Raw genomic sequence first — 15,772 nt, forward strand, 5'->3', positions numbered from 1 at the left:
GTGCACATAAAGATAAATCACAATGAAACCCAACTTCAAGTGTGCCAAACCACACAAAAGTCTGAAATAACTTCAGCCCAACTGTGAGGCAAAAGTGTTTAGGTTGCTTTTACGTTTAATGTTTAAGGAGTTTGTGACCATGGGAAAAGAAGAGAATAAAATTGTGTGCAATGTAATCGTTTTTTTTTCAAATTACTTTTAAACTATTTTTATTTGAAAATATATATGATCTTTTATATGCATGATTCTACCATTTCTGAAACATTTCAGGGACTTAACTGGGCTTTGGAGCCTGAGGATTTCACGTGTATGTAGAGTCTCTGTCCTTAACTCAGTGGGTGCCTCATAGGGCAGAACAGCTCCATGCTTGCCTGGCATTTCTCTTGTTCCTTACACACCGTGGTCCTGAGAACCGGAACCGAGAAAGGCTCAGCAGTGCTGTGCTTGGCCTTTCTGCCATGTGCATGCACATTCCTTTATGGAAGTTGCTTCCTCTCTACATAATAACGGAAGGCAAATTTCTGATCACTACCTTCAATTTTTTAATAATAAAATTAGTACTTTGTTCCCATGTAAAGAATTAGCTCTGATAAGAAATAAAAATTCCTCTTAAGATTGAAGCAACTTATTTTTTTAATGATGTGATTAAAGGGACAAGATTTCTCGCAATTCACAAATGGTGTCCTCCTAAAAAATGTTTGTACAGAGTAAGCTGAAGCTGATGATTCTCTCTAAGAAACAGAGAGCCCTCCTGGGGCTTGTTCCACATAAAAACAGTTGCCTTAGTCTTTAAATATAGAAGATATTCCTTTAGATACAATTTGAACTCACTGCTTTTCCTGGGCAGCCATTGTCTCTCACCCGTTTAAATGTAATGTGTCTTCCGTGCAAGTTTCCTTAACTTTGACAGGAAATGTTCTGGGTTAGTTTACTTTAAATTTGTTAAGCACCTATTATGCACTGTGCTTTCTCAGACCTTGATTTTATTTGCTCCTGTCAACACTGAGGAATATCCATTAATACCACCATTTTTAAAGACAAGGAAACAAAGTTTTAGAGAGATTAAATAAAATATTTAGAGACAAAATTTAAGTAAAAGGATTAGCATTTGGACCCAGTTTTGTCCAATTACATAATCTATCCCATTTCCATAAACTCCTACCTTTATCGAGGCAAGTTTCACTGGAATTTTGCTCACAACCATAGAGCACAACTAGCCTTCAAGGTATAAATTGAGGAATAAAAAATGAGAGAGAGAGAGATAGAGACAGAGAGAGGGAGAATAGTAGAGACAGTTCATACTAGAGACAAATTAACAGCCTGTCCTGAGAGTTAGACTCTAGGCAGTACACTTGCAATAAAGAAAATAAAGCCTAAGATGTTGAAGACCTATCCCACTCTGGGACAGTTGAGGTCTGTAAAGCAACAGATTGCATGCAAATGAATCTCTACTGGCCTTCCTCTTAGCAGAGCTTTGATTGAACAGTGGTGTGTTCTGTCGCACGTCTCAACTTTAATGTGCATAGAAATCACCTGGGATCTTCTTGTTCACCTACAGATGCTGCTTCTGGGAGTCTGGAGCAGACCAAGGATTCTGCATTTCTAACAAGCTCCCAAGTGATGCAGATGCTGTTGATCCAGTGACCACACTTTGAGTGGCAAGGGTTTAGAGGAAATCATTAACCAGGGCTTCAGACAGACCAGGACTAGCAACCAAGCTCCACCACTTAATAAGCATATGAATTATGGTAAGTGCCTTTACCTCTGAGCTTCTGTTTCCTTGACAGTAAAGTGGAAATAATAATAATATTAAATTAGCATTCTATTCCAGACACTGTTTTAAATGCATAATAGTAATTAACTCAATAATCTGATTTTACTATTCATGTTGATGAAAGTGTTAACAAAGAAAGCTCAAATTACCTACACCAAAGCCAGGTGGCTCGTAAGTGGCCAAGAGTGAATTCAAATCCTAGGCAGCTTAGCTCAGGAGCCCACTATTTGCAACCGCACCTTAGAGGAGCATACACAGAGGTCTTGCTAGCAGGCATGTGACGTACCACGGCTAGTGCTCAATAAATCTGAGTTCCACTTTCCTTACTTCCCTTCTCCTACACCAAGTTCCGTTGTCCTTAAGCAGAATCTACTTATAAAATTTAGAAAATGATACTGCTTTCTAGGATTCCTTTTTCACAATGATCTCTCTGGTGGACTTTTCTTTAGCTGAAGAGAGTCTTTGGTGTTTAGAGATTTGCATGAATTGCTACTACTTACAGAAGGAATTGCTTTGATCTCTCTTGCATCGTTACTGGATCCATTGTTTCCCTTCTTTCTAGACGTGCCAAAAAAGTCTCCAAGAGACAGAAAATAGTATTTGCTATAGCTATGAACTTATAACTATATCTGGCCTTTAGAAAAATAAAAATCTAGATTTATTAAATATTAAACAGTGGTAGTTCATTTAACAAAAGGATTTACCAAAGTCTTGATTTAAATAGTAAGCTCCCCTGATATTTTAAATTTTTCATTAAGGTTTCTTTTCTTTAAAAATAACCTCTTTAAAAAGTATAACCATTGTGTTAAAATTAGAAGCAATAGAAAAAATACTTTGCATCCACTGCTTTGCAGATATACTTATCTTACCATGAGCAGACTTATATAGGAAACATGACTGAAAGAAAACTATTTTACATACCATAGTGGCAGAATAGTTTGCTTTAAGAAGAAGCTTCAAATATTTCCTATTCAAACTTTATTATTAATATATTCTAAAGCATGGAAGTTGTTTATCTTCCTGAAGTCGGTGCTAAAGAATGATGTGGCACTTCTGATGGAGGGAACTTTCTGAAACCAGAGCTGATATTTATGGAAATATTTCTCTCATATGCTAGAATTCTTTCTTTTTTCTACAACAGAGCTGCCTCTTGTGATATCTGTCATTTGGTAAAGCACACTGTGGAAATTCCCAATTTTTAAGTAAATATGTTCTAGGTAAATGCTTACGGGGGGAAAGAGATGATGACAATGAATCAGAATCATCATCTGACTGACCCTAGGGAAAAATATGAAAAATGATAAATAATTTGTCTTTTAAGAGTATGGGATTCAGGCATGATCTAGGGACAAGGGATATCAGATTTTTATTTATTTATTTATAAATTTATTTATTTCTTTGTTTTTGGTGGTGTTGGGTCTTCGTTGCTTCCCGAGGGCTTTCTCTAGTTGTGGCGAGTGGGGGCTGCTCTTCATCGCAGTGCACAGGCTTCTCATTGCGGTGGCTTCTCTTATTGCAGAGCACGGGCTCTGGGCACACAGGCTTCAGTAGTTGTGGCACATGGGCTCAGTAGTTGTGGCTCACAGGCTCTAGAGCGCAGGCTCAGTAGTTGTGACACATGGGCTTAGTTGCTCTGCAGCATGTGAGATCTTCCCAGACCAGGGCTTGAACCCATGTCCCCTACAATGGCAGGCAGATTCTTAACCACTGCGCCACCAGGGAAGTCCTGGATTTTTTTAATTTAAATTCTAGTGATTAAAACAATGTGGTACTGATGCATGAGTCATCAGACAGGGCAAGGACATACAGTAGAGAACCCAGAAATAAATTCAAATACATAAAGCAATTTAGAATATAAAGGGGAAGCATATCAGTCCAGTTGAAAAATTATATATTATTCAGTAAATGGTATTAGACAACTGGGTAGTTACTTGAAAACATAAGTTGGACCCATACAGGACACTTTACACCAACTGTAAATTTCTAATAAATCAAAGATTTAATGGTGAAAAGATAATACATAAAATTTAAGGGAAAAGCAATGGAAAATTATTTAAGAAACTTGGTATAGAAATGAAGCGTGGCCACCGCTTGAAGACTCATGAGAAGGGAAGAGATTATTCCTCTTTACACACCAGCCTCACCACCACCCACTACTGGCTTCCACTACACCAGTGAGCCAGAGCATTTCAGTGGCACATATTGTAGGCTCTGAAGTCTCTTACTTCAGTTGCAGACTTCCCAGTTCCCAAGCCAATCTTGACTAAGACAGAAAGCATACTTTAAAACCCATTCTTAAGCTAGAGGTATCACCTGCCCTGATTTCAAACTATATTACAAAGCTATAGTAATCAAAACAGCGTGGTATTGGCAGAAAAACAGACACATAATGGAACAGAACTGAAAGCCCAGAAATAAGCCCATACACATATGTTCAATTAATTTACAACAAAAGAACCAAGAACATAAAATGGGAAAAAAACAAATGGTGTTGGGAAAACTGTACAGCCACATGCAACAACAACAACAAAAAATGAAACTAGACCACTATCTCATCCCGTACACAAAAATCAACTCAAATGTATTAAAGACTTGAGTGTAAGACCTGAAACTATAAAACTCCTAGAGGAAAACAGGCATTTTGCTCTTTGAAATCAGTCTTGGCAATTTCTTTCTGCATACATCTCCTCAGGCAAGGGAAACAAAAGCAAAAATGAATAAATGAGACTATATCAGATGAAAGAGCTTTTGCACAGCAAAGGAAACTACAAACAAAATGAAACAAAAAAGCTGCCTGCTGAATGGGAGAAAATATTTGCAAACAAAAATCTGATAAGTGTTTAATTTCCAAAATATAAAAAGAGCTCATACAACTCAACATCAAAAAAACAAACAAATCGATTAAAAAATGGGCAGAGGATCTGAATAGACATTTTTCCAAAGAAAACATACAAATGGCCAAGAGGGATATGAATAGGCATTCAACATCACTAATCATCAGGAATTTGCAAATCAAAATCATAATGAGATATCACCTCATGCCTGTTCGAATGGCTGTTATCAAAAAAGCAAGAAATAACAAGTGTTGGCAAGGATGTGGAGAAAAGAGAACCCTCATACATTGTTGGTGGGAATGTGAATTGTTATAGCCACTGTGGAAAACAGTATGGAAATTCCTAAAAAAGTTAAGAATAGAACTACCATGTGATCCAGCTATCCCACTTCTAGGTGTTTATCCAAAGAATATGAAAACTCTACTTTGAAATGATATATGCACCCTTATGTTCATCTCAGCATTATTTACAATAGGCAAAGCATGGAAACAAGGTAAGTGCCCATCAACTGATGAATGGATAAAGAAACGTGATACACACACACACACACACACACACACACACACACACACACACACAGTGCAATAATACACAGCCATAAAATGGTGAAATCTTGCCATTTGCAGCAATTTGGATAGACCTTGAAGGTGTCATGCTAAGTGAAGTATGTCAGATAGAGAAAGACAAATACTGTATGATTTCACTCATACATGGAATATAAAAAACAAACAAAGCAAAACAAAATAAATGAACAAACCAAAGGAAAAAAAAAAACTTAGATACAGAGAACAGTTACCAGAGGGGAAGGCGTGGAGGGGAGTGAAATGGGTAAAGGGGAGCAACTATAAGGTGACAGATGGAAGCTAAATTTTTGGTGGTAAGCACAGTCTAGTATATGTATATAGTATATGCAGTGTATTATATGTTTCACATGTACAACATAATATTTCTACTTTTGAAGTAGAAAAGTAGAAATATTATGTTGTATATATGAAATGTGTATAATGTTATAAACCAATGTTCCCTCAATAAAAAATAAATTTTTTTAAAATGTCCTTGAGTCAGTCTCCTGTTCTAATTGGCTACATATGAGGTAAATACTGATATCCCCCATGCCCACCAAAGCATAGCCTTTATCTTTATTGTGTTCTATAAGCTCATACATTTCTCCTTCCATTTTTCCAGGGTAGAGTCCATTCCCAGATTTTAAAAAAGAAATGTTACCTAACATTCATCATCACTATAAGAGTCCATATTAACAGAATAAGAATTTGAACCTGTGTCTGAGTCTCTAGGTCAAAGTGCATCTGTCTATTCACTTGTTTCTGCAAATAATGTTTGTGCTGATATCTGGTTGATTACAGCACAGACTATGTGGTCATAACACATAGGCATCTATAAAATGAGATTGTGCATAGAATCCTTCTACATTTATAATCTTCTAAAAAATATAAGTCCTGCCCAAATAAAATCTGGTTCCCTTAATGAGTTCACTAGGAGAGTCACTGTAGCTTGCAGTTGTTTGATTAAAAGAGCATAAATTGGGATGTTTGAAGGCTCAGAGGCATTTCCTATTGTAATTTAAATAAAGCAGTCTTGAGGTAGGAGACATTATTGATGGGAGCTTATAATGGGATTAGTAAAGGTTTCACAAGTGAACCCAAATTCACCAAATAGCCAATGTTTTAAAAGATCATTAAAAACCACTGATAAAATGTACCTTTTTTTGAGAATAAACTTATAGAGGCCAGAGAGTGCTGGAAAATAAGAAAAGCAAATGCAAATTTAAAATTTAGAACAACAAATAAAAGAAGTTATTGGATTTTTAAAAAATCACTGCACACATTAAAAAAACCCTACAGTTCATGGTAAGTCTAAATTACAGTTGGAAGCATGCCAGCTAGTTACAGAGCACAGAAAAGGTGAAAATCTCTCAAACTAGAGTACAATTAATGCTGCCTGGGCTCTCTGGAATCCTTTTCAAATGTATTTCCAAATAAAGGTACTCTGTTTCTCTGTTGGATGCCAATAAATGGTAAACCTTAAACTTGGGAACTTACTACCCAGCAATAGCCAAGAATTCATTTACAAAATGCCATGGAGGGATCCTTTTTCTCACGTGACAGGAGGGAGAAAACGTTCTCTTTCTTTAAAGGGTCCTACCTCTTAATGCACATTCTACCCATTACGATCAACATTTTGTCTTCGTCCTCGGTAACAGAATGACTAATGGACAGATTTGGTTATGAACCTACATGGTGAAGTTTCCACATTGCCTAAGTATAGTATGTTTCTTCTTTGGTGGGTTTGGGGCTTTCTTTTTTTCTTTCTTTTCACAAACCACTGAAGTATGCCCAGGGATATCACTGATCTTTGAAGCTGCAAGTGAGCTTACAGATTCTAGCACAACTCCCACCTTTAACAGAAGTGGAAAATGAGGCCCAGAAAGTTGATCATCTTAGCCAAAAACACACAGCTAGCTAATGTGAAAAGTAAGCCTTAATTTCTAATCAAGAAATATATTTGGTACTTAATAATAAATAATACTTATTGGACCCTTTCAGTGACACCGCACTAAATTCTTTACCCAAATTTCCACATTGTATTCCACCCCCACACACACACACAGATGCACAACCCTCAACAAATTTCCACATTTTATTCACACACACACTCACACACACACACACACACACAGAGATACACACAACCCTCAAGGCAGTTGTTAGTATATTCCTAGGTCAATGAAGAAAGTGAGATCAAGTAACTTGTCCAAGGTCACACTAGTCCTGAGTAATGGAGTCAGGATTTGAATCCAAACCCTGTGAGAGATACAGCAATTAAACTAACAGCATTTCTCTCCTCAAGGAATGATCTAGAAAAGGAGCTAAGACATGCTTACTAATACAGTATTGCATATAAGACCATCCCCATTCCTTACTCTCTGATGCTGGAACTGACCCATAATTGTGAATGCACCCATGATTTAGCTTCATTAATACTGAGCATCTGGGCTTCCCTGGTGCTGCGGTGGTTGGGAATCCACCTGCCAATGCAGGGGACACAGGTTCGAGCCCTGGTCCGGGAAGATCCCACATGCTGCGGAGCAACTAAGCCTGTGCGCCACAGCTACTGAGCCTGTGCTGTAGAGCCCATGAGCCACAACTACTGAGCCTGCATGCCACAACTACTGAAACCCATGCGCCTGGAACCCGTGCTCCATGGCGGGAAGGGCCACTGCAGTGGGAGGCCCGCGCACTGCAGCTGGAGAGAGCCCGCTCACAGCAATAGGACCCAACGCAGCCAAAAATAAATAACTTAAATAAATTAATTTTTTTAAAAAATACTGAGCATCCAGTAATCCCAGAATCATACACAGATGCTCTGTGGGCAATTGCAACACTTACCACATGGAATGCAAACTATTCTGCGTAGCTTCTGCCACAGCACTGTAATTCTTCAGCTGATATTTGGAAATTAGCCTCAGTGTCAATTGTCTTAAGCTGAGAATTCCATTGTCCTTGATATAAAAGAGCAATAAAAATTTCTCCAAGCCGGAGTTATCTATGGTAGGCTTGGCAAACAGTAGAAAGAACTTGGACTATCTAGAATTCACCTGAGAAACACTAAGTAGCATATAGAATTTGCACTTATAGAAGTAAAGGAACTCTCATCTTAAATCACTTTCTTGAGAAACATTAAGACTTTTTCCATCGTATCATTATGGTGGTCTTTCCCTTTGAAGAAATAATGATTCTTAATTGGTTTCTGAAACTCTGTATGGGGTCCAAGACACTGTTGGTTGCCTGTCAATTTCTTCCCCCTCATTCCATACAAACATAGAGTTTGAAAATGCCAGATACTCATTTTCTCAAACTTCTTTGCAGGTAGGGGTAGCCATATGATTTCTGGGTAATAAGGCTTGGTCAGACCACAGAGGAATGGTCTAGGTTAAAAGGTGACTGTGAAGAATGATTTGGACTGGGCTCAAGGTTTCTTTCACTTTGATTTATGACCAAACTAGGAAACAAGCATACATTCGACATACATTAGATAAGTATGCAAGAAAGTGTGCATGCAGCTTCCTGGAGCTTCTCTAAAGTCAGTGCTCAGTGGAACCCACACAGAATGAGAACCGCCCCAGTTCTGAGGAGTCAAGTCCTTCCTTTGATTAGACTGGGAGAAAGACCATGTTGGTTATAGAGGGTCCACCTACTACATTATAAGGCAATTCCCTTCTGCATCATAGTTACATACCTCCAAGTTCTGTTTTTAATTGCATCGCGTAGCCTATAAAAGACCTGGTCATAGCCTTCCATAGAAGGGGGAATATTCTTAGGGGCAGGGTAGAGAATGAGGTGCTTCTGGAAGTGATTTTTTTTTTTCTAATAAAAAGAGAGATGAAAGTTAAGAAAACTCTCCTTCCCATTTCCTTCCTGCCTTTGGAAGCCAAGCATGAATGCTGGAGTACAAGCAGTCATCTTAGGACTGTACAGACGTGAGGAGAAAGGCCAGCCTACTGAGGAAGCTTGAGAAGGATGAAAAATCTTAGATCCTTGACAGCTTTGTAGGATTTCCTATGTCTCAGCTTCTTCTTAGGAGAATAAGGGGTATATTTGCTTGGGTTTATTCTGTCTCTTGCAGTTTAAAAGACCTTAGGCGATGCAGTTGGCACACTAATTCATTAAGGAAATCAGCCCTTAGAGATGAAAAAAATGTCTTAAGGGAAATAATCTCTATGAAAATTGTTCGATTAAGAGAATTCTATCTTATTTACCTCATCCTTTGGATCTCAGTGTAAATAACCCTGCTTCCAAAAATCTATGCTATTTAATAGGAACCCTATTTGCCCACTTGTCCTTTTACCACTCATGTAATTTACCGTTATTTCATAAATGCCTTTGTGTCTTTACCAGCAGTGTGACTGTAAGCTTCAGAAAATCAGGGGTTATAACTCACATAGTCTAAGACTATATTCGTCACACCATGCCCTGCATATAGTGTCATGCAGTTTTTGCTGAATAAAAACTTTCAAGGAGATTACTTGAATCTCTAAAGGACAACCCTAAACAACAGCCATTCATTATGTAAAACTGTCTTTAGTGGTTCCTTCATTTTACTTCTATTACTTCCCTCTCATAAAAACGTTCTGCTCCCCCAAACCTCCCTTTACTTCAGGCCTGCCTGATTTCCTCAAAACTTCATGCTGCCCAGGGGTTATAATTCTGTCCTTGCATAAATGTAAATTTCTCCAGCACCAGACATAGAGTTCTTCATCTTCCATTAATTACAACTGGCTGAATACAGGTACTTAATAGCTGTTGAATAAATGAATACATAAGTGAGTATATTAACTCAGTGACTATGGCTGGCCAGGTTAATATTTTGAGCCTTCTTTTCTTTTTTTTAAAAATTCTATTGTATTTATTTTTTAAACAGAAGTTCTTATTAGTTATCTATTTTATACATATTAGTGTATATATGTCCATCCCAATCTCCCAGTACATCCCACCACCACCATCCCCCTGCCACATTCCCCACTTGGTGTCCATCCATTTGTTCTCTACATCTGTGTCACTATTTCTGCCTTGCAAACCAGTTCACCTGTACCAGTTTTCTAGATTCCACATATATGCATTAATATACGATATTTGTTTTTCTCTTTCTGACTTACTTCACTCTGTATGACAGTCTCTAGATTCATCCACATCTATACAAATGACCCATTTCATTCTTTTTTATGGCTGAGTAATATTCCATTGTATATATGTGCCACACCTTCTTTATCCATTCATCTGTCTATGGGCATTTAGGTTTCTTCCATGACCTGGCTATTGTAAATAGTGCTGCAATGATCTTTGGGGTACATGTGTCTTTTTGAATTAGGGTTTCCTCTGGGTATATGCCCAGTAGTGGGATTGCTGGGTCATATGGTAATTCTATTTTTAGTTTTTTAAGGAACGTCCATACTGTTCTCCATAGTGGCTGTATCAATTTACATTCCCACCGACAGTGCAAGCGGGTTCCCTTTTCACCATACCCTCTCCAGCATTTGTTGTTTGTAGATTTTCTGATATGCCCATTCTAAACAGTGTGAGGTGATACCTCATTGTAGTTTTGATTTGCACTTCTCTAATAAGTAGTGATGTTGAACAGCTTTTCATGTGTTTCTTGGCCATCAGTATGTCTTCCTTGGAAAGATGTCTATTTAGGTCTTCTGCCCATTTTTTGATTGGGTTTTTTTTTTTTTTTTTTTTTTTTTTTTTTACTATTGACCTGCATGAGCTGTTTATGTATTTTGCAGATTAATCCTTTGTCCGTTGATTCATTTGCAAATATTTTCTCCCATTCTGAGGGTTGTCTTTTCATCTTGTTTGTAGTTTCCTTTGCTTTGCAAAAGCTTTTAAGTTTCATTAGGTCTCCCATTTGTTTATTTTTATTTCCATCATTCTAGGAGGTGGGTCAAAAAAGATCTTGCTGTGATTTATGTTAAAGCATGTTCTTCCTATGTTTTCCTCTAAGAGTTTTATAGTGTCGAGTCTTACATTTAGGTCTTTAATCCATTTGAGTTTAGTTTTGTGTATGGTGTTAGGAAGTATTCTAATTTAATCTTTTTACATGTAGCTGTCCAGTTTTCCCAGCACCACTTATTGAAGAGACTATCTTTTCCCCATTGTATATCCTTGCCTCCTTTGTCATAGGTTAGTTGAAAATAGGTGTGTGGGACTATCTCTGTGCTTTCTATCCTGTTCCATTGATCTATATTTCTGTTTTTGTGCCAGTACCATATTGTCTTGATTACTGTAGCTTTGTAGTATACTCTGATTCCTCCAGCTCCGTTTTTTTCCCTCAAGACTGCTTTGGCTATGTGGGGTCTTTTCTCTCTACATACAGTTTTTAAGATTTTTTGTTCTAGTTCTGTAAAAAATGTCACTGGTAATTTGATAGGGATTGCATTGAATTGGTAGATTGCTTTGGGGAGTAGAGTCATTTTCACAATATTGATTCTTCCAATCCAAGAACATGGTATATCTCTTCATCTGTTTGTGTCATCTTTGATTTCTTTCATCAGTGTCTTATAGTTTTCTGAGTACAGGTCCTTTACCTCCTTAGGTAGGTTTATTCCTAGGTACTTTATTCTTTTATTGCAATGGTGAATGGGATTGTTTCCTTAATTTCTCTTTCTAATCTTTCATTGTTAACGTTTAGGAATGCAAGAGACTTCTGTGCATTAATTTTGTTGTATCCTGCAACTTTACCAAATTCATTGATTAGCTCTAGTAGTTTTGTGGTGGCATCTTTGGGATTCTCTATGTATAGTATGTGATCTGCAAACAGTGACAGTTTTACTTCTTTTCCAATTTGGATTCCTTTTATTTCTTTTTCTTCTCTGATTGCCATGGCTAGGACTTCCAAAGCTATGTCAAATAATGGTAGCAAGAGTGGACATCCTTGTCTTTTTCCTGATCTTAGAGGAAATGCTTTCAGTTTTTCCCCATTGAGAATGATGTTTGCTGTGGGTTTGTCATGTATGGCCTTTATTATGTTAAGATAGGTTCCCTCTGTGCCCACTTTCTGGAGAGTTTTTATAATAAATGGGTGTTGAATTTTGTCAAAAGCTTTTTCTGTATCTATTGAGATGATCATATGGTTTTTATTCTTCAGTTTGTTAATATGGTGTATCACATTGATTGATTTGAATATATTGAAGAATCCTTGCATCCCTGGGATAAATCCCACTTGATCATGGTGTATGATCCTTTTAATGTGTTGTTGGATTCTGTTTGCTAGTATTTGTTGAGGATTTTTTCATCTATATTCATCAGTGATATGGGTCTGTAATTTTCTTTTTTTGTAGTATCTTTGTCTGGTTTTCTTATCAGGGTGATGGTGGCCTCATAGAATGAGTTTGGGAGTGTTCCTTCCTCTGAAATTCTTTGGAAGAATTTGAGAAGGTTGGGTGTTAGCTCTTCTCTAAATGTTTGATAGAATTCACCTGTGAAGCCATCTGATCCTGGACTTTTGTTTGTTGGAAGATTTTAAATCACAGTTTCAATTTCATTACTTGTGATTGGTCTGTTCATATTTTCTGTTTCTTCCTGGTTCAGTCTTGGAAGGTTATACATTTTTAAGAATTTGTCCATTTTTTCCAGGTTGTCCATTTTATTGGCATAGAGTTGCTTGTAGTAGTCTCTTACGATGCTTTACATTTCTGTGGTGTCCATTGTAACTTCTCCTTTTTCATTTCTAATTTTATTGATTTGAATCCTCTCCCTCTTTTTCTTGATGAGTCTGGCTAAAGTTTTATCAACTTTGTTTATCTTCTCAAAGAAGCAGCTTTTAGTTTTATTGATCTTTGCTATTGTTTTCTTTGTTCCTATTTCATTTATTTCTGCTCTGATCTTTATGATTTCTTTCCTTCTACTAACTTTCGATTTTGTTTGTTCTTCTTTCTCTAGTTCCTTTAGGTGTAAGGTTAGATTGTTTGAGATTTTTCTTGTTTCTTGAGGTAGGCTTGTATTGCTATAAACTTCCCTCATAGAGCTGCTTTTGCTGCATCTGTTAGCTTTTGGATCATCACGTTTTCATTGTCATTTGTCTCTAGGTATTTTTTGATTTCCTCAGTGATCTCTTAGTTATTTAGTAACTTATTGTATAGCCTCCATGTGTTTGTGTTTTTTACGGTATTTTTCCCTGTAATTCATTTCTAATCTCATAGCAACGTAGTCGGAAAAGATGCTTGATATGATTTCAATTTTCTTAAATTTACCGAGGATTGATTTGTGACCCAAGATGTGATCTATCCTGGAGAATATTCCGTGTGCACTTGAGAAGAATCTGCTGTGTAATCTGCTTTTTTTTGGATGGAATATCCTATAAATATCATTGAAATCTATCTGCTTTAAAAAAAAAATTTATTTTATTTATTTTGAATTTTATTTTAATTATTTTTTATACAGCCGGTTATTAGTTATCCACTTTATACATATTAGTGTTGTGTCATTTAAAGCTTGTGTTTCCTTATTAATCTTCTGTCTGGATGATCTGTCCATTGGTGTAAGTGAGGTGTTAAAGTCCCCCACTATTACTGTGTTACTATCAATTTCCTCTTTTATAGCTGTTAGCAGTTGCCTTATGTATTGAGGTGCTCCTGTGTTGGGTGCATATATATTTATAATTGTTATGTCTTCTTCTTGGATTGATCCCTTGATCATTATGTACTGTTCTTCCTTGTCTCTTGTAACATTCTTTATTTTAAAGTCTATTTTGTCTGATATGAATATTGCTACTCCAGCTTTCTTTTGCTTTCCATTTGCGTGGAATATCTTTTTCCATCCCCTCACTTTCAGTCTGTATGTGTCCCTAGGTCTGAAGTGGGTCTCTTGCAGACAGTACATATATGGGCCTTGCTTTTGTATCCATTCAGCAAGCCTGTGTCTTTTGGTAGGAGCATTTACTCCATTCATGTTTTAGGTAATTATTGATATGTAAATTAATATTACCATTTTCTTAATTGTTATGGGTTTGTTTTTGTGGATCCTTTTCTTCTCTTGTGTTTCCCACTTAGAGAATTCCTTTAGCATTTGTTGTAGAGTTGGTTTGGTGGTGCTGAATTCTCTTAGCTTTTGCGTGTCTGTAAAGCTTTTGATTTCTCCATCGAATCTGAATGAGGTCCTTGCCGGGTAGAGTTATCTGGCTTGTAGGTTCTTCCCTTTCGTCACTTTAAATATATCGTGCCACTCCCTTCTGACTTGTAGAGTTTCTGCTGAGAAATCAGCTGTTAACCTTATGGGAGTTCCCTTGTATGTTATTTGTCATTTTTCCCTTGTTGCTTTCAATAATTTTTCTTGGCTTTAATTTTTGTGCATTTGATTACAGTGTGTCTCAGCATGTTTCTCCTTGGGTTTATCCTGCTGGGGACTCTCTGCGCTTCCTGGACTTGGATAGCTATTTCCTTTCCCATATTAGGGAAGTTTTCAACTCTAATGTCTTCAAATATTTTCTCATGTCCTTTCTCTATCTCTTCTCCTTTTGGGACCCCTAAAATGCGAATGTTGTTGCATTTAATGTTGTCCCAGAGGCGTCTTAGGCTGTCTTCATTACTTTTCATTCTTTTTTCTTTATTCGGTTCTGTGGCAGTGAATTCCACCATTCTGTCTTCCAGGTCACTTATCCTTTCTTCTTCCTCAGTTATCCTGCTATTGATTCCTTCTACTGTATTTTTCATTTCAGTTAATGTATTGTTCTTCTCTGTTTGTTTGTTCTTTAATTCTTCTAGGTGTTTGTTCTTTAATTCTTCTAGGTCTTTGTTGAACATTTCTTTCATCTTCTCGATCTTTGCCTCCATTCTTTTTCCAAGGTCCTGGATCATCTTCACTATCATTATTCTGAATTCTTTTTCTGGAAGGTTGCCTATCTCCACTTCATTGAGTTGTTTTTCTGGGGTTTTATCTTGTTCCTTCAGCTGGTACATCATCTTTTGCCTTTTCATTTTGTCTGTCTTTCTGTGAATGTGGTTTTCATTCCATAGGCTGCAGAATTGTAGTTCTTCTTGCTTCTGCTATCTTCCCACTGGTGGATGAGGCTGTCTATTAGGCTTGTGCAAGCTCCCTGATGGGAGGGACCAGTGGTGGGTAGAGCTGGGTATTGCTCTGGTGGGCAGAGCTCAATTAAACTTTAATCACCTTGTCTGCTGATGGGTGGGGTTGGGTTCCTTCCCTGTTGGTTGTTTAGCCTGAGGCGACCCAGCACTGGAGCCTACCTGGGCTCTTTGGTGGGGCTAATGGTGGACTCTGGGAGGGCTCATGCCAATGAATACTTCCCAGAACTTCTGCTGCCAGTGTCCTTGTCCTGGCAGTGAGCCACAGCCACCCCCTGCCTCTGCAGGAGACCCTCCAACACCAGCAGGTAGGTCTGGTTCATTCTGCTATGGGGTCACTGCTCCTTCCCCTGGGTCCCAATGTGCACACTACTTTGTGTGTGCCCTCCAAGAGTGGAGTCTCTGTTTCCCCGAGTCCTGTCAAAGTCCTGCAATCAAATCCCGCTAACCTTCAAAGTCTGATTCTCTAAGAATTCCTCCTCCTATTGCTGGACCCCCAGGTTGGGAAACCTCATGTGGGGTTCAGAACCTTCACTCCAGTGGGTGGACTCTGTGGTATAAGTG

General features: G+C 37.7%; 1 protein-coding gene across 1 annotated transcript in view; it reads left to right on the plus strand.

Annotated features, from left to right (window-relative positions):
- Positions 1-1,558: 1,558 nt before the first annotated feature.
- Positions 1,559-15,772, plus strand: part of MPDZ (multiple PDZ domain crumbs cell polarity complex component) — a 239,809-nt gene continuing 225,595 nt past the window's right edge. Inside the window, exon 1 of the mRNA XM_067041492.1 lies at positions 1,559-1,748. The gene's annotated coding sequence lies outside the window, so the exon portion shown is untranslated. The remainder of the gene's footprint in view (positions 1,749-15,772) is intronic.

This window comes from Kogia breviceps, chromosome 8 (assembly GCF_026419965.1).
Source record: "Kogia breviceps isolate mKogBre1 chromosome 8, mKogBre1 haplotype 1, whole genome shotgun sequence".
Classification (NCBI taxonomy): domain Eukaryota; kingdom Metazoa; phylum Chordata; class Mammalia; order Artiodactyla; family Physeteridae; genus Kogia; species Kogia breviceps.